The following is a 20,439-nucleotide window of genomic DNA, read 5'->3' as shown; positions in this document are numbered from 1 at the left end:
AAAACAAATTTTTTTAAAACAGATTTTTGGCCAGGTACCACTTAACTGTTGCTACTCAGCTGCTTTATACTGAGAAAGAAGTGGACTCTCTTTCTCCCACAGCTGCTCAGCCACATTCACTGTTTCCCTTTCTCTTTGGGCTATCTGAGTGTACTCATTTTACAAGGTGTGAGACATTTGTCAGCAGTGGCAAGAAACCTTTGGTTACAAGCAGAAACAGACACTGACATGTGGGCTGCGCTAAACAGTGTTAGGTACCGGGTAACTGTTTTAGGCACTTAAAATAGAGGACAACGAACAGCAGGGCCAGTCTTTGCCTTTAAAACAGCACCAATCTCCTTGCAGTTCAGAACAGCTTTGAAAACTTGGTTATTTCTGCCCTTTTATTCAGTCACTGATTGGCAGATATTATCTGCCACAATGCAAAACATATGATTATGAGTGTTGGGCCAGTACATGTCAACTACATGAAACAAACCTGACTAAAATAACTGATGATGGCTCTACAGAAACAGATTTAAAGTTAATATTATTATTACTCTTTTGTAAAAACAGATCAAATAAAACTGATGTAGGACGGCAACAGAAAAGTTGCAATGCTGCTCCAGATGCCACACAGCTGGTTTTAAGCACTGTGAAACAAGAAACAGGCTCCTTCAGTGTCCAGTGTGGTGGAGAACGACTGACTCCACCATTTAGAAAAACTAATGTTTTTACTGTATTTGGTGTGTGTTTCTCTATAATAATAATAATAATAATAATAATAATAATAATAATAATAATAATGGATTGCATTTATATAGCGCTTTTCGGGGCCCTCAAAGCGCTTTACTATGACCATTGTCCTCTTGCGAAATGGATTTCAGCCACACTTTAGTGTTACCGTTGATTTAGTCTGTAACATTACAGAAATGAGTAAGGGCAGGGTTAATGCAGGACAGACATAAATCTGTGTGAGAGAAATTCTTCAAAGACTACGAACGCATGTAGTTTTGGTCTGTATGTGCCTCCATTTGGACTGCGTGACACAATATGACATGGAGTTTTTTTCTCCCCTTGTTGCTGAAGGATCTCTGCTCTGTGAGACACATAAAAGGGAGTGAAAGTTTTATGTGGAAAGGCTGCGTCTGGTTCAGTTTAGAGAGGCGAGGAGATGCGCTGCAGTCAGAGGGGCACATTGCGGTGTCATGGCTAACCGGAACTTTTTAACACGGCATCGTCCAATAAAAAGGGCCGGGAAAGTGAGGAAATGCAAACACAGGCCACAAATGTGACCTTGTCACAAAAATTACAACATGTCAAAAGCTACCTTTCTCCAGCAGAGCTGCAGACTCCATACACTCCCTTTTTGCTTGGTGAACAATAGCGAATTTGAGGGTAGGAATTTACTAAAAATGGCCTGATTATTTTTACACACCCTTTTTTCCTCTTCAGTACTTTTGACAGTCAATCGCCTTGCCTAATAGGGACGCTGCTTCCCCCAGCTCAGAATAGCACCAGCTACTCCAACATGTTTTTAATCATGCACCAGGGGCTGTCATGACAAGCCTGAAACAACAGGATACCACGTGAATGAGTGGCGTAAGTCCAAGTCTAGACTCCAACTGCTGCTGCCTGCCAGGTTGCACGAATCGGAGCGCATCTGGCAGGTATCCAACTCTCCAGGACAGACTGGAACTGTCAGGGAATCCGTATCTGATGAGGTTTCTTCACAGGGGTGCTGAAACAAGCCCAAATGAAACCTCGGTCAAGTCTTAAGAAAACCTCTCACTTCCTTCTGGTTCTTGTTGGTTTCTGGAGGTAATCACCTTGCACTGCAAAATCATTTCCCAGTGAGAGAAAGCTATTCAGGTTCCTACAGGTAAAAGAACTGCTGCTGTAGTGCTGAATGTTCCGTGTTTACCAAACGTGAAAGCTCCCAAAGTCAACATGAGCAAAGCAGATCTCAGGTTAACACAAACCCATCCAGGAAGGTCAGCATCCTTATGTTTGGGTACCAGTGGCAACCACTTCTGTAAAAACAGTGTAACAGCCAACTTTGTCAAGGTTGAAAGGGGAAGAGGGGAATCTAAAGTGATGAATGATTAATATTATTAAAAAGATGAGTTTTCTTATGCTGCAATTTATGTGCTAAACCTTTGATGACTTGGTGTTTCTTAACTTTATTTAAAGACCACATTCATCCGAATTTTAAATGCCAAGTCCAAACTCAAAGAACCCACACCACAATACCCATTATTTATCAGGACCAAAACATGGTATCAAAGAAAGATCCTTTTCCACATGTTAGATGACCGCACAAATTCCTCAACATTTAAGCTCCATGGGCTTTTCTGAGAAGCCCCCGCTTCAATAACTCCCAGAAAATAAGCCAAACAACAACATAAAACCATGTGTCCATCCTGATGTGTATCAAAAGTCCAGGCAGCTGGTGCTGTAGCATCTCTGTACTTGGCACACATTTGGCCCCTTAGCACCAAATATGAATGACTAGTATAGCTGACAATGTCCCAAATGCAAGATTCACAGACTATCGTGTACGCTCGTCTACTCAAGGTGTCACGCGAAATCTCCAGAGAGGAGGCAGACGGTGGAGGTCGCAGACAAGGAGGGAGTGATGAAAGCTTGGAGGTTGACTGTACCAACCATCTCTACACAGTGCATGCGACAGCTAAAAGCAGTATCATGCTATTATCCCACACTCGTTGCTCTCAAACAGGCAATAACCTGGTGCTGTGTGCAGTTGGGTGCACTCAGCCCCTCTTGGCAATAACTGTTCTTTTACATAAAAATTCACTTTTTTAACAGTTGATGTTTAGACCTACACTTCTAGCTGGAGATTGATGCTGATCTTGTCAACATTCAGGTCAAAATTTGAGTGAACTGACTACTGCTGGAAAACAAAATAAGGGTGGCAGCATTTTAGTCAGTAAGGATAATATATAGTTCTGAGTTATGGAATAATTAATGACATGTGTTTATTATCTCTTTGAGGAAATGGGTGGATGGCTAACCAATACTGATTGTTGTACGTGGTTTAGAGGAAAGATACCACCCACGGTCACATAACGTCAGCACTGAAGTTGTGCTATAGCTGTGAAAACAAACACGGCGGGGCACTAGAGATAAGAGGGGTCAAACACCTTCCTACCAACCCAGCATACACGCACACACAGTTTAAATACAACTCCCCCAGGGAGGCTAGATAGATAGTCACGCACTTGGTGCTGTCAGCACTCTCAATGCTATCAGTCAACCGCACATGAGACAACATGGAAAATAAAACAAACACATGCTGGCACACACACACACACACACACAACAAAGTATGTCGCTGAACATATGGTGGCATCCATAGTGTCTTAATGAACGGCATGTGCCATTAATGTACATCAAGGGTCAGCCAGGTAGAAATAAACACGCATTTGCTTTCTCTCACTGCTTAAACATTTACAAATAGATTCCTGCTCCTCAATCAACCTTTGGCTTCTCCGCAGGCAACCATCCAAGCAAAAAAAGCATGCATTCAACTAAAAACAATCGAGCATCATGGGAAAACTTGTTTCCCACAGGTCTTCATATTCAGTTGTGAATTGCTGCTTGGATATAATGTTTTCAATAAGTTTTGAATATGAACCCCAGATGTAAACGAAGTGGCTCTGCGACTATGTGCCAAACAGCTCTCAACTAGATTGTGAGTCCAAATGTATGACCTTCATTATCATGTGAACATTTTTTTTAATTGTATTGAACCTACGTACTCAAAATAAACAGAATGTAATTCAATTCAATTTTATTTATAGGCGCCAATTATTGGAAGGTAAAGACCGTATAATAATACAATGAAAACCCCAACACCTTTGCCAAGCACTTGGTGATAGTGGAAAGGAAAAACTCCTCTTTAACAGGAAGAAACCTCTGACAGAACCAGGCTCTGCTGTGAGCGGTTGGCGGTGAGGGGAGGAAGAACAAAACAACGTATCATTAGTGTCGCTTTGACAGTGCATCTTATTTCACTTGCTTTTGAGTGAAAAAGAGTCATTTGCAACTACAGCTGTGAGATGTATTCATGAAAATCTTTCCTCTTCAAATGCAAAACGTATCTTAGAAATACACTTAATGTTCTATAGAATAGAAAACTACTTTTCTTGGATACTGGATGGCAAAGACCTGCATTTTGTTGCTCGTCAGCTCCTTCTGGTTGTTCAAGGAAACAACATCTTTGATGAATTTCAGTCAAAACCATAGCACTAAAATAGCTTAGCGGTTATAATTATTACTACTGATATTCTTATGAACTTGGGTAAGGGTGAACCTTCCATTTTAGCCCTGCTTGAAATATCTGCAGCCTTCGATATCGATGATCATGCAAGTTTTATTAGCAGACAGCAAATCTGGGTTTTCTTTATACTTATGTAACAGATACTTCAGAATTCATTAATCAATGCATGTCCTCATCTGCACGCCTCGTATGTGGATTCCCCAGAGCTCAATCCTTGAACCAATTCTGTTTTCTTTATGCATGTTACGCTGGGGCCATCCACTGAATGTTTGCATCCTCAGCAGCTCGTCTGTAAAGCATAAAGCCAATTTAGCTTTTTAGGTTTGGGGCAGGGAGTAAGGCATGTTTGAGGGATGGTGGAATTTGAAAAATGTCCTCTTTCAGGACTGCAGTTATAAACAAGACATTAAGTGTAGGTTTGATTAATTAAAAGTAATTAAGGCTTCCTGAATTCCTCTCTCAGTCATGCTGCTTGAATTGCCATGTGGTGGGCTAAGAGCTCTACTACAATGAGGACTAGAGTGAAAGCAGGCATGTGGAGCAGCAGGATTTCCCCAGCACTCCAGTCGGGACAATTCTGGCTCTTCCTGTTCCTCTAGTTAAAGGGGCCACTGTGGCTTTTTTTTCACTTCTTCATTTCTCACTTGGACATTCATTTATTTACTTTTTCATTATCAGGGGCAACACTCATCACTTTATTCCCTCATATGCATTTTTTCATATTTAGTCACATGTATCTCTCCCTTACTGACTTACTCAACCTTTCCTTACTCACTACTCAATATCTGACTTTCAACAGATGAATGTAGTTTATTCTGTTAATTTTGGGAACCACTGTGCTTTACTTAAATATGCACTTGCTCAGTTATTAATTTAATATGCTGAATGCTTTCGCTGGCATTCACATTGACTCACAATCATTCTCTCGCTCTGTTGGATCGTTCCCTCTGTTGCTCCATCGTCCTCTGATGCAACGATATCAAAGTCCCCTTGGTAATGTTACTGAATGGATTGCACTGGTCCTGTAACACACACTTTCTGAGGTCAGTGTTTGGATTCAGATTAATGGCGAGAATGTTGGTGAATGTGAAAAGAGTCACTGACACCAGTCTTGAATTCTTTCTCATTGTGTTGTATGAGTGAAAGCAAAACATCATTCTTCTCCTATGACACAGAGAAACTGAGGAAGGAGGCAATAACAATGCATCACTTTAACACAGCTTGTTCTACATGCTGGGATATTTACAGTGGCCCATAACTGCTATGTCATTTTTCAAAGACAAGCTTATACTATGAAGAGAAAATTTACCATATAAAAAGCTCTTTTGGGTGACATTTTTAATAGTATAGCGTCCGCAGTGTCATATTATGGCATGTGCTCTTTGTCCTGTCAAACGCAAATACTCCAACCTTCCCACTAAGCTTCACCCACCTCCCGTTTATAAAAAAAACCCATCCACTTTCTTGTCCTTATTGTAGAACACGTTCCTCACTTCTCTTTAGTAAAAACTTTCATTTTTGTTGCCAGGTTGGTGTAAATCAATCCCACTGATGAACATCACATTCCTTTCCCTAGAGATTTGTTATGGTTTTCCCCACATCCACCCCACATCTTGATGTTTCCACTCTTGTCAAAGACTTGTATCCTCACTGAATCTTGGATTTCACAGCTGGGGATGATAAAGTGCTGAAAGGGGCTCTTCCCTCTAAAACAACAAGCAGCTAAGGGAACGTGGATGTGCTCTAATTTCTGGATTATGCTGGAGTGACGATGGTGCTGCCTGATCGATGGCACCAGCATACAGAGATGCATGAAGCGCAATAAAGTAAAAAAAAGAAAAAAAAGAATAACTAAACAGTTAATTTGTTTTTTTGTTTTTTTTTACTTAAGCTACATCAGAGCTAGAACAACCAGAGCTAAGGAAGCCAGTCCAGAATTAAAATAGGTGGCTACTAGCAAATCTAATTTATCTAATCAAGCTACAAGACTGCTCTGGGGAAATGCAATAAAAAGGCCAGAGGAAATTCGACTAATACAACACCAACATGATACAAGAAGAATCAGGGAATACTTCAGCATCGAACATTAAAACGCCTCACCTTGGTGCATCTCTCAGCACATTACAGTACACTGACAACAGTATGAATGCTTCGTGTCTTATCTTGATCATGGTTGACATAATAAATGGAATGTAGAGAAACTTGGCTCTTCACTGTCTTTCACAAATGATTTTACTGTTATTCAGGTTGTTGATAAAACACAAGCTCAAGTGTCTTTTCCTGCTCAAGATCTCAGCTATTTCTAAACCACATGAACCCACGGTGACCAGGTGTCACAAACCTTGACAGTAAATCCACTTTTGTAACTGGTTTCCTGCTAACTATCTCATTAAAAACATCCCATAATGTGTGACAAGACTAGATCTCCCATTGTAGCATCAATCATCAGAAATAGGAAATGGTTCCACATGACTGTTATTAAGGGGCCGACTTTGCAGCATTAAAAGGCATATTTGTAGCTTGGTACAAAAAAATTTGACCTCTGTGGAGAGCTTAACTTTTCATAATAGCTCAGGATAAATTTAGAATTTATAGTCTAGCAGTGGAAGCACATTCATAGTCCACTGGCAGTCCAGCCTACATGTAGAGAGCTCTGCTGTCAGATGAGGGCAGTGTACAAAGTCTGTGGGCCACTCTTGAGGAAAGTTCTAACACAAAAAGAGCTATAATGAAACAGAATGTTACAAACAACAAAAAGTGTCCACAGCAGCCACTGTTTATGGTTTTCAGTGTTTTCTTTGTGGTTCTGTCGCTCACAGTAAAATCTGCTGTTGGTTCTTTTCCTGTTCCCTCTTGTCAACCATGTCTGCAGAGGGTAAAAACCCCTATTTGCACGTTCTTCGGATGGAATAATGTATGCAGATGAGCACAGTTATGGGACTGTAGTTACACTGAACTGTAATAGAGATGTTGATTTGTTGATTGATACAGGCAATGGAAGCCAGCTGGAATCTGCCAGACCATATTCATTATGTCAAGACAGTAAACTGGACATCTTCACTGGGTGTGTGTGTGAATGTCTATGTGTTTGGTGTCTCTTGTAGCATTCCTAATGGATTACCTAACTAACATTAGGGCTTGTTGTATTCACTGTTCTGTTACCTAGCACTAAGTAGCAAATGTGTATGTCTGTCTGTTACACTTGCCAACGAAGCTAGTCGGCATTACCACTGTAAGTTTGTAGCTCAGGAGTTCCGTGTTGCCGTCCCTCCCTCGGTCTGAGAGGGACCCACACCTTACTGGTAGGTAAGGTGCCAAGGGGGTATACACCAGGCTATGGTGATCCATCAAACCCTGGTTCAGCCTGGGCCATTTCCCACTAGAGCAGTTTTGTGACGACACCCTATGCTTAGCCTTGAACCAAGTGATTGAACTGATGGTCACATGGTGCACCCTCCTGACACAGCGCTGACCTACCTGCATTTTGTATTAAATAAAGATAGGCATATCAAGTGAGCCTTGACACTCGTATGCAAGCAGAACACACCTAGTTGTTGATGCCAAAAAGCCGCCGGGAAATTATTTTCCAGGCAGCTCACTATAAGCCAATGGTGTGCATCCTGGCTGGAATGTCAGCTGGTGAACCAGCCGGCCATTCCAAAAGTGACTTTGCGCTCACTACCATTAATGGACGTCCTATTTGAGTGCATCGACATGGATCTCTTTCGGCCATCTCACCGGAGTGCCCACAGATATCGCTTTGCATTATTTCTGATGGATTATGCTCGGTGATACCCCGAAACAGTACCTCTGCAAAGAGTGTGGTGCAGACACACAGGTCATCTCCCAAGTCGTTTATGTCTCGCACGCTAAAAGACCTGTACGAATTACTGGGCATTAAATCTATTCGTCCCAGTGACTACCACCCTCAGACTGGTTGATGGAGTCACTGAATAACACCTTCATGTCCACGATTCGTAAGTTTTACAAGGATGAACGCAATTGGGATCGCTGGTTAGACTCTCTGCTGTTTGCAGTATGAGAGGTGTTCCAGGCCGCCACATGATTTTCTCCCTTTGAGTTGCTGTTTGGCAGAAAGAAGCGGGGGGTGTTGTACCTAATTAAATAAAACTGGGAGGAAGGTCCAATCCCAGCTAAAAATTAAGTTCAATATGTTCTGGACCTGAGAGCAAAGTTACACACGTCGGGGAGGTTTTCACAAGAGAATCTGCTCCAGGCCCAGCAACATCGGCAGCACTTGTACAAGAGAGGGGCTAGACTCAGCCCCACATCTGCAACACCTTTTTGCAGATATGTTCCCTGCCTGGTTGTACAACACTCATAGAGGATCATTTGGAAACACGCCCTGGTGTGAAGGTGCGTTCACGGCCCTACAGGTTACCTGAACATAAAAGACAAATTGTTCAGAAGGAATTGGCTGAAATGCTAAAGCTGGGAGTAACAGAAGAGTCACAGAGTGCATGGTGTAGCCCCATAGATTGTGTAGTGAAGAAAGATGGCAAATGGTAAATGGATGGATTCTTATATAGCACTTTTCCACTCTCCTGGAGCACTCAAAGCGCTTTATACAATATCCCACATTCATCCATTCACACAAGCACTTTCTTTGATGCTTTTTAGTGCTCCCTAGCTAACAGGTATTCACAGATATTGCTGCTGCCTGTTTTGATTGTCCACAGTGACACCTTGCCGGAGCATTTGCAGCAGGTAGCCGATGTCCTGGAGTCCCTGAGCCAGGTGGGGCTCAGTGCTAACCTGGAGAAGTGTCCGGTTAGATGGAGGGATGTACATTACCTGGGCTACTACTTGGAAAGCAGACAGGCGCACCCTCGGATAAAACAGAAACAACTCCATCCTGCCCCCAAGACAAAATAAGAGGTGAGGCAGTTCTTGGGGCTGGCTGGTTACTACCACCGGTTCGTGCCCAGCTTTGCTGACCAGTCCTTTGACTGATCTCACTTGAAAGGGTGCCCCAGATCTGGTCCAGTGGACAGAGCAATGCCAGGCAGTGTTCGTGCAGGTGCAGAAGACTCTCTGTGGGGAACCCCTGCTCTACACTCCTAACTTTCCCCTCTCTTTTATTCTGCAGATTGATGCCTTAAACAGAGGACTGGGGGCACGTTTGTTCCAACAGGTAAGGGGGGTTGACCGCCCTGTGGTCTACATCAGCAGAAAACTTCTTGCAACACAGTGTGTATCGTGTCCTTTGTGTCCTTTGTGTGCTACAAAAATGAAAAAAATCCAAAATTAAAAAATTACATAGTGATGGCCATATTTTATATTGTCTGCAATTATGGCCGATTTACAGCCATCACACTCTACTTAGCAGCATAGAAAAACTTTCCTTTAAGCTGGCCCGAGATTTCCATACAGCAGAGGCATCAATATAAGAAAAACTCAAGCCAGACATGATGGGTATTCTGCTCCCCAGGATATAGACGAAGGTCTGAATCAGCAGCAGGGAGTCCACTTCTACAGCACTTTCAAGCTCCTTAGTATCCTCATTCCTCACTGGATTATGTTAATATGGGTAAAATGCAGATAAATTCCCTGTGCACACCTAGTACCATAAATTCTTCCAAAAACTTTGGTTTAGGGATCATAGTATAAGCATTCAGCACCATATCATCACTACAGTCAATGTCTTTATAATATCAATAAAGAGAGCTTATTTGAACCTGATAAGTGCTTGCTAAACAACAGACAAATGTTCTGAATCCCTTATTAACTAGCTTAAGCCTCATTACTTCTGCTAAAGCACACACAGCTTATGACCTCCATCCCCTAGGCTGTAAATAGGAAAAGCTTGTTGTTTGCTCAACTGATAAACACATATTGGTGTCATCTGTGGCTGGCCTGGGGTTGCTTTGACTCGGCCTCATTAACACTGTGGCTCATAACGACTGTTTTTATGATGACCGAGAGCGCTGTCTAAGGAAAAAGAGTAAAAAAAACTTCAGCTGTACCCCTGGAAGTCAGCATGGTGTCAGCAGAAACCAGATGTGAGAGTGATACTGTGCAAGCATACCTATGTACAGAAATGTGTTAACTATCATGGAAAGACACATGCCTTATAGCACACATCCAAAAAAGTACAGTTCAGTGTAGAATGTCTATTCAACAGCAAAACCTTGTTAAAGATACCTTTAAACAGCCCATAGCGCTGTACTTTACATGTTCGCTGTCTTGTAAACTACACACAATCATTACATACGTTTCTAAGACAAAAACAGCCGGGAGCTGTCTTTGCTCTGTTTTGATTTATGATTATGCTGAGAAGGGGGAGAAGTGAGTGAGGACAGTCATCTAATTGGTACACTGACTGACGGAGGTTTAAGTCTAACATGGAATCAGAATAAGCAGGAAGGGTGTACCTATGACTCTATGTGCGTGACAAGACCGTGTTGACTGCGACTGAGTTCCTCTCCTCTGACACACATGTGTCGGCTATACATCCTGTTGACATGTAGCGAGTAGAAGCAGTCAGTGAGCCCCTAGTTCATGGTTGCTATAGCATTGTTCCATGTGATCTGTAAAGGTAAGAGGATAACTGTGGATTTGATTGAGGTCAGATACATAATTATTTTAAATAAATAAATAATAAATACTGTTTTAATGATTAAAGATCTGGACGTCAGGTTTAGATGAAATTGGCATTTTATTGATGGAGATAATGGAGGTCTATTTGAAACAAATGATTCTCTTCTATATTGTAGATCTGAAATAACTACTAATGTGTGTGTGTGTCTGCAAAACAGAGAGGAGTCATTACAGATGTCTGCAATCACTGAATCCACAAATTCTCTGAATGAATTTCTGCTGCTCTTCTTTCCTGCGTTATCTTTCTTCCCCAGCTGTCTCAATCAGTCAATCGATCCTAAAGATGATACTATAATAGTGTATAATGTGTGTGTGTTTGCCTGACAGAATGACAAGTACCTTGTGGGTTTATCTTTGTGTATACATATGGATGATAGTGATGGTGGGTTCAGCGTGATGGCAGCATAGGGGGTCCAGCAAGTGTGTTTAGACTTAGGCTCTTCTCAGTGTTTCCATCGTGTTATGATGTTACTGCTGAAAGCTTAAGCATGCTCTCTTGGTGATTATAACATTTTCTTAGGGTGAAAGAGCACTGCTCTGTTTTATAGCTGAAAATTCACAAATGATGCGACTAACCAGTAGTACAAGGTTTTATCTAGTGCCACTTCGTCTAGTTTATACTGGGTTCTTTTCAAAACATACTAAAATATGATTCATATTATCCAACCAGTACAAAAGAAGTCCATCTACTCTGTATCCAGTATGCAAGAATTAAAACAACCACCAATGTTTCAGGCTTTACAAGCAAAAGACCTGTTGCTCTTTTTAGCAACAAGCAGTGTTGGCATTGACTCTAGCAAAGTACAACCACACATGCAAACCTCAAAGAGGCAAGGGATGTCAGAGCTTGTTGATACTCATCACTTTACTAATTGATCATTGCCAGCGAGCATTCACTGATTGGGGATCAGCATGGACTAAAACCTTAACAGCTTTTTTGGTTGCAAAAAGGTGGAAAGGGTGCAAATTTGATTGGAATTTTTTGCAGCGGGATCATTCAGAGAAGCTTTGGAGTGGATCACAGTTAAATGTTCTTGTTTTCTACTGCAGACCTTGCAAAACTAACTAACTTTAACTAACTTTAACTAAAATCTTTGATTGTTATGTGACAATTCAAATTACGGAAGTCTTACCTCCCTCCTGCAACCATTGTGTTGTTTAACTCAGTAATTTATTTTTTATTATTATTATGCTGTGAAGTGGAGCCAGTTTAATGTACTTTTACATCTATTGTTTCTTTGTGAGTCTTGGCTGTGTTTTTAACATGCAGCTGTTGACAGCCTGAGACTTACTGTCAGCTATCAGATTTCTGTTGCCCAGGCAACTGGCAGAAAAATGCTTTTCACTCATCAATCTCTTGTCGTGTCCAAATTCATGGGCTGCATCCTCCTGAAGTCACATTTGTAGACCGATTACGTCACAGCGACGCGCTGAAGGCTGTCCAAATTCGTGCACTCCTCCGAATGCAGCCGACAAAGCCATCCTCCTTTTCCCCGAATTTGAAGGATGGGTCGGGCGTGTCCTTCGTGGCCTACCATATCCCAGAATTCATAGCACGGCCCAGCCAAACTCCAGTTTCCAACAATGGCGGCTGCTACTAAGTTTTAAAATTACTCATACTAATCTTTCTGGGTCACAAAATGTTTAACATATTTTCAGGCGAGAAAGTAGCTGTGTAAACATCAAATATCTGCTTGGTTTATCAAGATATCGCATATTTGCAAAAGTGCTTCGACGTTTTCGGAGACGTCTGCTACCCACCAGCTCGATAGCTAGCCGGGAGCTCGAGGGTTACTGATGCGGCCGAGAACGGCACAACTCCCGGCACATCATTTTCAGATCACCGCGGACTTTCGCTGCTCAGGTTAAACATAATATATAAGTCACTTAGACAACCTTAAAATGTTATTGTTGGGCTTTTTTCAGTGTTTTATTTGTTTGTGAGTAAATCGGTTTGGTTGAGATTAAAGTTATTAGATTAGATTAGATAAAATAAAACTTTATTAATCCCCCTCCTCCTTGGTTTTTACACAGCTGACTAAACGTCAAACAGAAAACTGATTAAACAGAAGTGTGAGACGGTCGAGAATTTACGCCAGTGTCCTGTTATATTTTAGATAGCAAGGAGCAGACGGCTGAGTTTATTGAACTCCACCGAGACAGCGGTGACGCTAATCACAAGGCTAGACCGTCCAATTTCACAGCCGTTTACTTCCGGCCTACCCGACCTTCTGAGGACCCGGCCCACGTAGACTGCGAAGGCCGGGTCCTCAGGAGGATGCAGCCCATGAATTTGGACACAACCTCTATCTCAGAAGAATAATCAGATTCTTTATAGGTGCTAGTAACCATAGGTTACTACTACAAAACAAGACAAATCACCTGATAAAAGCATGCCATATGCTTTTGTATTGTAGGCAAACACGAGGCATTTGTGTTCTCAAGGTTAAAGCAGCTGAAATTTAGGATGAAGCAGGGAAATTAATGTAGTGTTTTGATTTCTCATATGAATCACCACACAAAGCACAGGCACAGAGCTGTGGCAGAGTCAAAGAAGTGGCTGTCTTTAATCTCTAACATTCTCCCAGATGTGAATGGATTGAGTGAGGTCAAGGTACTACTGGTAAAGTGGTAAAGTTAGCATTGTATTGCATAAAGTAAAATATTTGACCTTCCTTATCTCTGTCTGTTGGTTTATCCAGTCTCAGAAGCAATTTGCCTTCTTATGTACCCCAAAATTACTATCCCTTAAATAAGTCTATAAAGGCTAGTAATTAGTGAAAAGAAAACTGAACTGAACTCTATTGGGGTAGCAGTGGAACAGCTGCAGTGGAAAGTAATTTAGTGAGTGATCTTGCAGTGGGAAACTTGTGATTTAGTTGCAGAGTAGCAGCTGTAATATCTTACCCAATACTACTGGCAAAACTCACTAATCACACTTCCTTTACGCAGATCCGGCAGCCACCTCCATGTAAAAGTAATGCGCAGTCCAGTTACTGCTACCATGATGTGATTAGCAGGCTTAATTAACTTTAAAATGCTACCCAGAGCAACATAGGCTTTATTTTTTTTGGATTGAAGCAGCGGAAGTAAATCAAATTGAGGAGGAAATAGTGATTTGCAATGCTGCCAAAAAATTGTAATTCCTTCCTACATGCCTTTATTGGCTTATTGCCTCCAGACAAACCGTTAAAACAGAAATTGCCGTGTGGAGATCTGTCGGGTTGCCTCTGGCAGGGCACACAGTTTTTTCACGGAGAACATATCAGGGGGAGTGTGCAGTCAGCTGGCTCAAATCCACTGTCAGATTCTTGTTAACAAAAAATACCAGCGCATCTAAATTAAGACAAACAGACTTTAGTCACTTTTTAACAACAAAAAAAGCCAACAACACTTTAAAAACTGCACATTTTCAAACCACAGTTACAGAGTGAGGGAATGGTAACTGATGGTAATGGTAAGTGATCTTGTAGCAGATGGGAGTCAGAGGGAAAGATAGCAGAATCTGCTCTACCATCAGCTTGACATGTAATAATGGTTTTTGTGGACCACAGCCACATGGAGCAATCTCCAAAGGCTTGATTATCAAAACTAACAGGAACTCATGGCTTTGCTGTGAATAATAAGACTGTTGCTTCATCGTGAAATTTGGATATGATTTCCAACTAGATCACTGACTTTACAGCAATAATGACACATGTTCGCTTATTTCTTTTTAACACTATAATCTTAACCTGTAATAAACTTTAAATCACATCTACAGCATTCCCTGTGGGAAACTGATTTTTTAATCTTTGATTTTGGAAGTTTCTGGTAGAAGAATCATACACAAATTCTTTTGACAGGTCACTGTACCTATTTCTCCTGCTTAAAGTGCTCTGATGAAAACCAAATAAAAGAGGGCTAAGAGGCCAACGGCAGGCTAGCCAGCCAGTTACCACAACCCCTCTTAACAGCGTATACACATTTTCCAATTAAGGTCTTCAACTCCCAGCTTTGCGCCCAGGCAGACTGCCACTGGCTGCCAAAACACGAACAATCTAGTCAGAAGACTTATTCTTATTCTCTGAAAGGCCATGGTGTGTGATGCTGCCTGCTCTGACACTTCATCAGTGGGTGGGCACTGGCGCGTGGGCACAAGGCTATAAAAGGTCTGGAGGAGTCCAATCCCAACACCCCAGTGCATTTGGACCAACTGCCAGTGTGTTGACGGTATAGATATGTTTGTGTGCCCTGGAGCAAAGTGGATAGACCTTACGTTTTCTGCAGAATTGTGAGTGGTGTTGTAACATATAGCAGACTCCTCCCACTGACTCATAACGCTGAACCGAAACTTCACTTTAAATATAATCTCGTCCTGCAGTGAAAATGGCTGTGTCACTGCTAACAGGCTGGTGGCAGCTTTTAAGTGTACCAAAAAAGATTTTACAAGAAGAACCACAAAACCACAAGTAAGTCAACTCAACTATACACTTTTTCAAAATGTCAAAATGACACCAAATATCCCCAGGCAGGTGTGTAACAGTTAAAGGTGCTGTATGAAAATGTGGGTGAACGCGTCTCATAGAGATCTGGGTGGTTTAAATGCAGTTCAGTTACAGGTAAGGAAAGTACCAGAGGTCAGCTAAGAAGATACTTTGCACATCAGCATCAATGTGCAGGCTAAGAATAAAAAATAATAAAATAAATATTTTTATAAATAAAAATAAAAAATTTATAAAATAAATAAAAAATAAAGGTAAAAAATGCTTCCTCAAAAAAAAGAAAGAATACATAAAGAAGAAATAATTCTTAGCTTAGATCAAACACTCAGTGTTAAACACGTTTTATGCATAATTTCTCTTCAACAGATTCAGTTTCAACTAGAGTTGCACGTCATCCAATCATCAGTGGCTGAGGACCCAGACAAAAAGCACAAATAGCAGGTGACTTTGCAACTATGCAGAAAACCACATTGTGTAAATATCTGGATCATAAGGTTTGAATGACTTCAATGAGAAAACACATTAACCTGTTTGCCAGCGCACATACAGCAGTGGCCAAAAGTTTAAATACAATCATCATGTACATGAATGTCATGGTAATTGGATTGGCTTTAAAAGAGGAAGAGCTGGGTCCGCAAGTCTCTAATCCACACTTTGTCAAAAGGCTGAAATGTGTAAATGTAAACTGATTTAACGTGCCTTAGAAAGTTGCACCTCAACCACATGTTTTTGGTGTCCATCAATAGCATCTGGCATAATACTGGCTGGATATCTGACTACTCTTGGTATAGTTCATGTACATTAGTTTGGTTCCTGGCATGACACTGCTTTTAAGTGTAATCCAAACACTTCCAATAGGGTTTAGGTCAGGGCCATTCTACAAGCTTAGTGTTAACAGTGTGCTTGATGTAAGTTTGGGATCATTGCCCTGTAAGAATACCTGTGTCCAAGTGGTAACTATTTAGCTGTTGACTTGAGGTAAAATTAGGATAATAATAATAATAATAATGGATTGCATTTATATAGCGCTGTTCAGGGCCTTCAAAGCGCTTTACAATTCCACTATTCGACCCCTCCTAACTACAGTTTTATCAGTGAGGCCAGGGTGAGCAGGAGAGGAGGAGGGGTTGCTGTCTTATTCAATGTAAGCAGCTATCTCCTGGAAGTTTTCAGTCTTTTGAATATGTGGCTTTACAGCTGAAGGCCCCATCCAAAGTTGTGTTTCTTAATGTTTACAGGCCTCCCAAATACTGCACAGACTTTTTTAATGACCTCAGTGAACTGCTGTCTGTGATCTGTGTTGATTTTGACTGTGTAATTATTGTTGGGGATTTTAACATTCATGTGGAAAACCCTCAGGACAAAGGGACTAAAGACCTGAGTAACACTCTGGGCAACTTTGGGCTGACTCAGCATGTAACAGAGGACACACATAATAGAGGACACACTCTCGACCTACTGATCTCCAAGAGCCTGAGCATTTCAAACATTACTGTGTCTGATGTGGGCTTATCTGATCATTACTGTGTTTTCTTTGAAAGTAAAATCTCAGCCCACACAAATATATCAACAGCAGTGATCACAAAACGGTGTATAACTGAAGACAGTAGTGAGATCTTTAACCAGGTCTTCCCATTAACACCTGACCTGTCCAAAGGTTCAGTCAATGAGCTCGTCAATAGCTTTAATGCAAAAATGTTAAATGTAATGGATACTATTGCCCCCATTAAGGTGAAGGTTATCTCTGGAAGGAAAAAGTCTCCATGGAGAAACTCCACACTGGTGAAAAATGAAAAAAGAGAGTGTAGGAAAGCTGAGCGCAGATGGAGAAAAACAAACCTCCAGGTTCATTATGACATCTATAAAGAGAAACTTCACAATTATAATTTACAACTGAGGAGTGAAAGAAGGTCCTATTTCTCTGACATCATCACTGAAAACAGCCATAATGCTCGGGTCTTATTTTCTACAGTTGACAGGCTAACAAACCCTCCTGTGTCAGTGGCAGCTGAACTTCATTCGACCATGGCCTGCAATGACTTTGCCAAATTCTTCACAGACAAAATCCAAAAGATTAGACAAGCAGTTGGTACATCAACAGCAGATCCAGGATATGTACTGTGTCCACCGAAAAACTGTTTAAACACCATCAAACAGTTTCACCCGATTAACAGCAAAGACCTGGAGGACATCTTAGGTCAACTGAACTTCTCCTCCTGCTGTTTAGATGTCCTGCCAACAAGTTTTTTCAAAAAGGTCTCAAAGACTTTAGAGTCAGACCTGTTACAGATCGTCAACTTTTCCTTAATGTCAGGTGTGTTTCCAGAACCACTAAAAACTGCTGTAATCAAACCTATACTGAAAAAGGACAATCTTGACAAGACACAAATGAACAACTACAGGCCGATCTCAAATCTCATATTTTTAAGTAAGATCATTGAAAAAGCAGTTTGTCAACAGCTCAATTACTTCTTAAAACAGAATAATTGCTACGATGCCTTCCAGTCAGGTTTTAGACAGAACCACAGCACTGAAACCGCTCTGACCAAAGTGTTTAATGACATATGTCTGAATACAGACAGTGGAAAAATGTCAGTCCTAGTTTTACTGGATCTCAGTGCAGCATTTGATACAGTTGACCACAACATATTACTCAAACGACTGGAGAACTGGGCAGGTCTTTCAGGAACTGTACTAAACTGGTTCAAAACATACTTAGAAAACAGGAAATACTTTGTATCAATAGGTAACTTCACATCCGAGCAGACAAGTATCACATGTGGAGTTCCCCAAGGTTCCATCTTGGGACCCCCTCTGTTTAACATTTACATGCTCCCACTGGCACAGATTATAAAGAACAACAAAATAAACTACCACAGCTATGCAGATGACACACAAATATATATCACAATGTCACCAGGAGACCGAGGCCCTGTACAGGCTCTTGGTAAATGCATTGAGGAAATTAATGACTGGCTGTGCCACAATTTTCTCCAGCTAAACAAAAACAAAACTGAGGTAATAGTCTTTGGCGCCAAAGAAAAACGATTACAGGTCACCAGAGAACTTCAATCTATACACCTAAAAACCACAAACCAGGTGAGAAATTTGGGTGTAGTGATGGATGCAGACCTAAACTTAGAAAAACACATTAAGACAATAACAAAATCAGCTTACTATCACCTCAAGAATATTTCAAGGATAAAAGATCTGATGTCTCAACAGGACCTGGAAAAACTAGTCCATGCATTCATTTTTAGTAGGCTTGATTACTGTAACAGCATCTTTACAGGTCTACCTAAAAAATCAGTCAGACAACTACAGCTCATTCAGAACTCTGCTGCTCGAGTCCTCACTAAGACCAAAAAAGTGGACCACATCAGTCCAGCTCTGAGGTCTTTACACTGGCTGCCTGTCCGTCAGAGGATAGACTTTAAAGTTCTGATGCTGGCCTATAAAGCTCTGAATGGTTTAGGACCAAAATACATCAGTGACCTCCTGACCCAGTATGAACCTTCCAGATCCCTCAGGTCATCTGGATCCGGTCTTTTATCAGTTCCCAGAGTCAGAACCAGACACGGAGAAGCTGCATTCAGCTTTTATGCTCCTTATATCTGGAACAAACTCCCAGAAAGCCTCAGATCAGCTGAAACACTCAGTTTAATTAAATCCAGATTGAAGACTCACCTGTTCTCAGCTGCATTTGAATAAAGCACCAAATCCACACTTTTAAGCTTAAATTTCAAAACTTACACTAACTACTGATCTTATCTATTTCTGATTTTATCTGTTTTGATTTTATATACTGTTTTGTTTGTTTGTTTGTTTGTTTGTTTGTTAAGTGGGTTTAGAGCTCTGGGTAGCTCCCCAGCTGGGTCTAGACTGGGTCTAGAGAGTATTTTAAATTCAGGGAATTTAAAATAGAAAGTAGCTCGTCCACAGAAGGACTGGTAGCTCCCCTTACGATAAGGGTTCAGATCGCGCGAACAAGTGTGAAATGTGTGTGTTTAGTTAGTTTGTTTGTTTGCTTGTTTTAATCAATTTTAAATCATGCTTTTTATTTGTTTTTGTTTCTAATGTCTCTGTAAAGCACTTTGAATCACCTTGTTGTTGAATTGTGCTATACAAATAAATTTGCCTTGCCATTTGCCTTGCCTATTCATTCACTCTCACATTCACACACTGGTGGAGGCAGCTACAGTTGTAGCCACAGGTGCCCTGTGGCAGACTGACAGAAGCGAGCATTTGTAGATAGTTCTCCTCCTTCATTATTCCATCTACTTTGTGCAGTTACACTGGCAGCAAGAGTACCAGAGCATGATGCTAATACCGAAATACTCGATAGCTGGTTCCAACATATCTGTTTTTATTGTGGTCAAATAACTCAATCTCGTCTGACTATGAACGTTTTCCCCAGAGCATTTGGTTTGTCCATGTGGGCAGCTACAAATTTCAGAGACTGAAGGTATTAACAGTGGAGCAGGGGCTTCTTTTTCTCAGTCCATGGCAATGTAAAACTTGCTTCACTGTGGACACTGACACTGGTATTCTAGCAGATTCCAGTTCATGGCAGAATTGAGCCTTGGTGGTTCCAGCATTGTCCTAAACATCCAAACCACTTTCCTCTCATCTGAGGGTTTTTCTAGTCCTTGGCAAAGTGGTGACATATCCAGGTCCAAAGACCTTCCCAACTTGTGTAAATCTACAATTCTTTGTCTTAGATCATCACTGAGTTCCTTAGACTTTCCCACTGTTCTGAGTATTGGTCAATCCAATGAGTGCTGTCAAATGCTGGCAAGGAGAAACTAGCAGTTGTAATCACTCATGATCACTAATGGGAAGTTAACAGGCCCTGGCCTTGTCAAGTTAAAATCGTAGAACCTTCATCACCACTTATTAAAGGATTTAAATGAGTGTATGTATATATTTGAGCCTGTGTGGGTTCCAAACTATATAATAATTCAACCCAGGAAAAAGGACAGTTCAAAAACAATTAAAAGCCCCCAAATTGCCATGATATTCATGCCTACGGTGAATGTATGTAAACTTCTG

This window comes from Copadichromis virginalis, linkage group LG17 (genome assembly GCF_057382275.1).
Source record: "Copadichromis virginalis isolate Kocher_CV1m ecotype Utaka linkage group LG17, C_Virginalis_male_GT1.1, whole genome shotgun sequence".
NCBI classification, from domain to species: domain Eukaryota; kingdom Metazoa; phylum Chordata; class Actinopteri; order Cichliformes; family Cichlidae; genus Copadichromis; species Copadichromis virginalis.
This window is presented reverse-complemented; position numbering follows the sequence as displayed.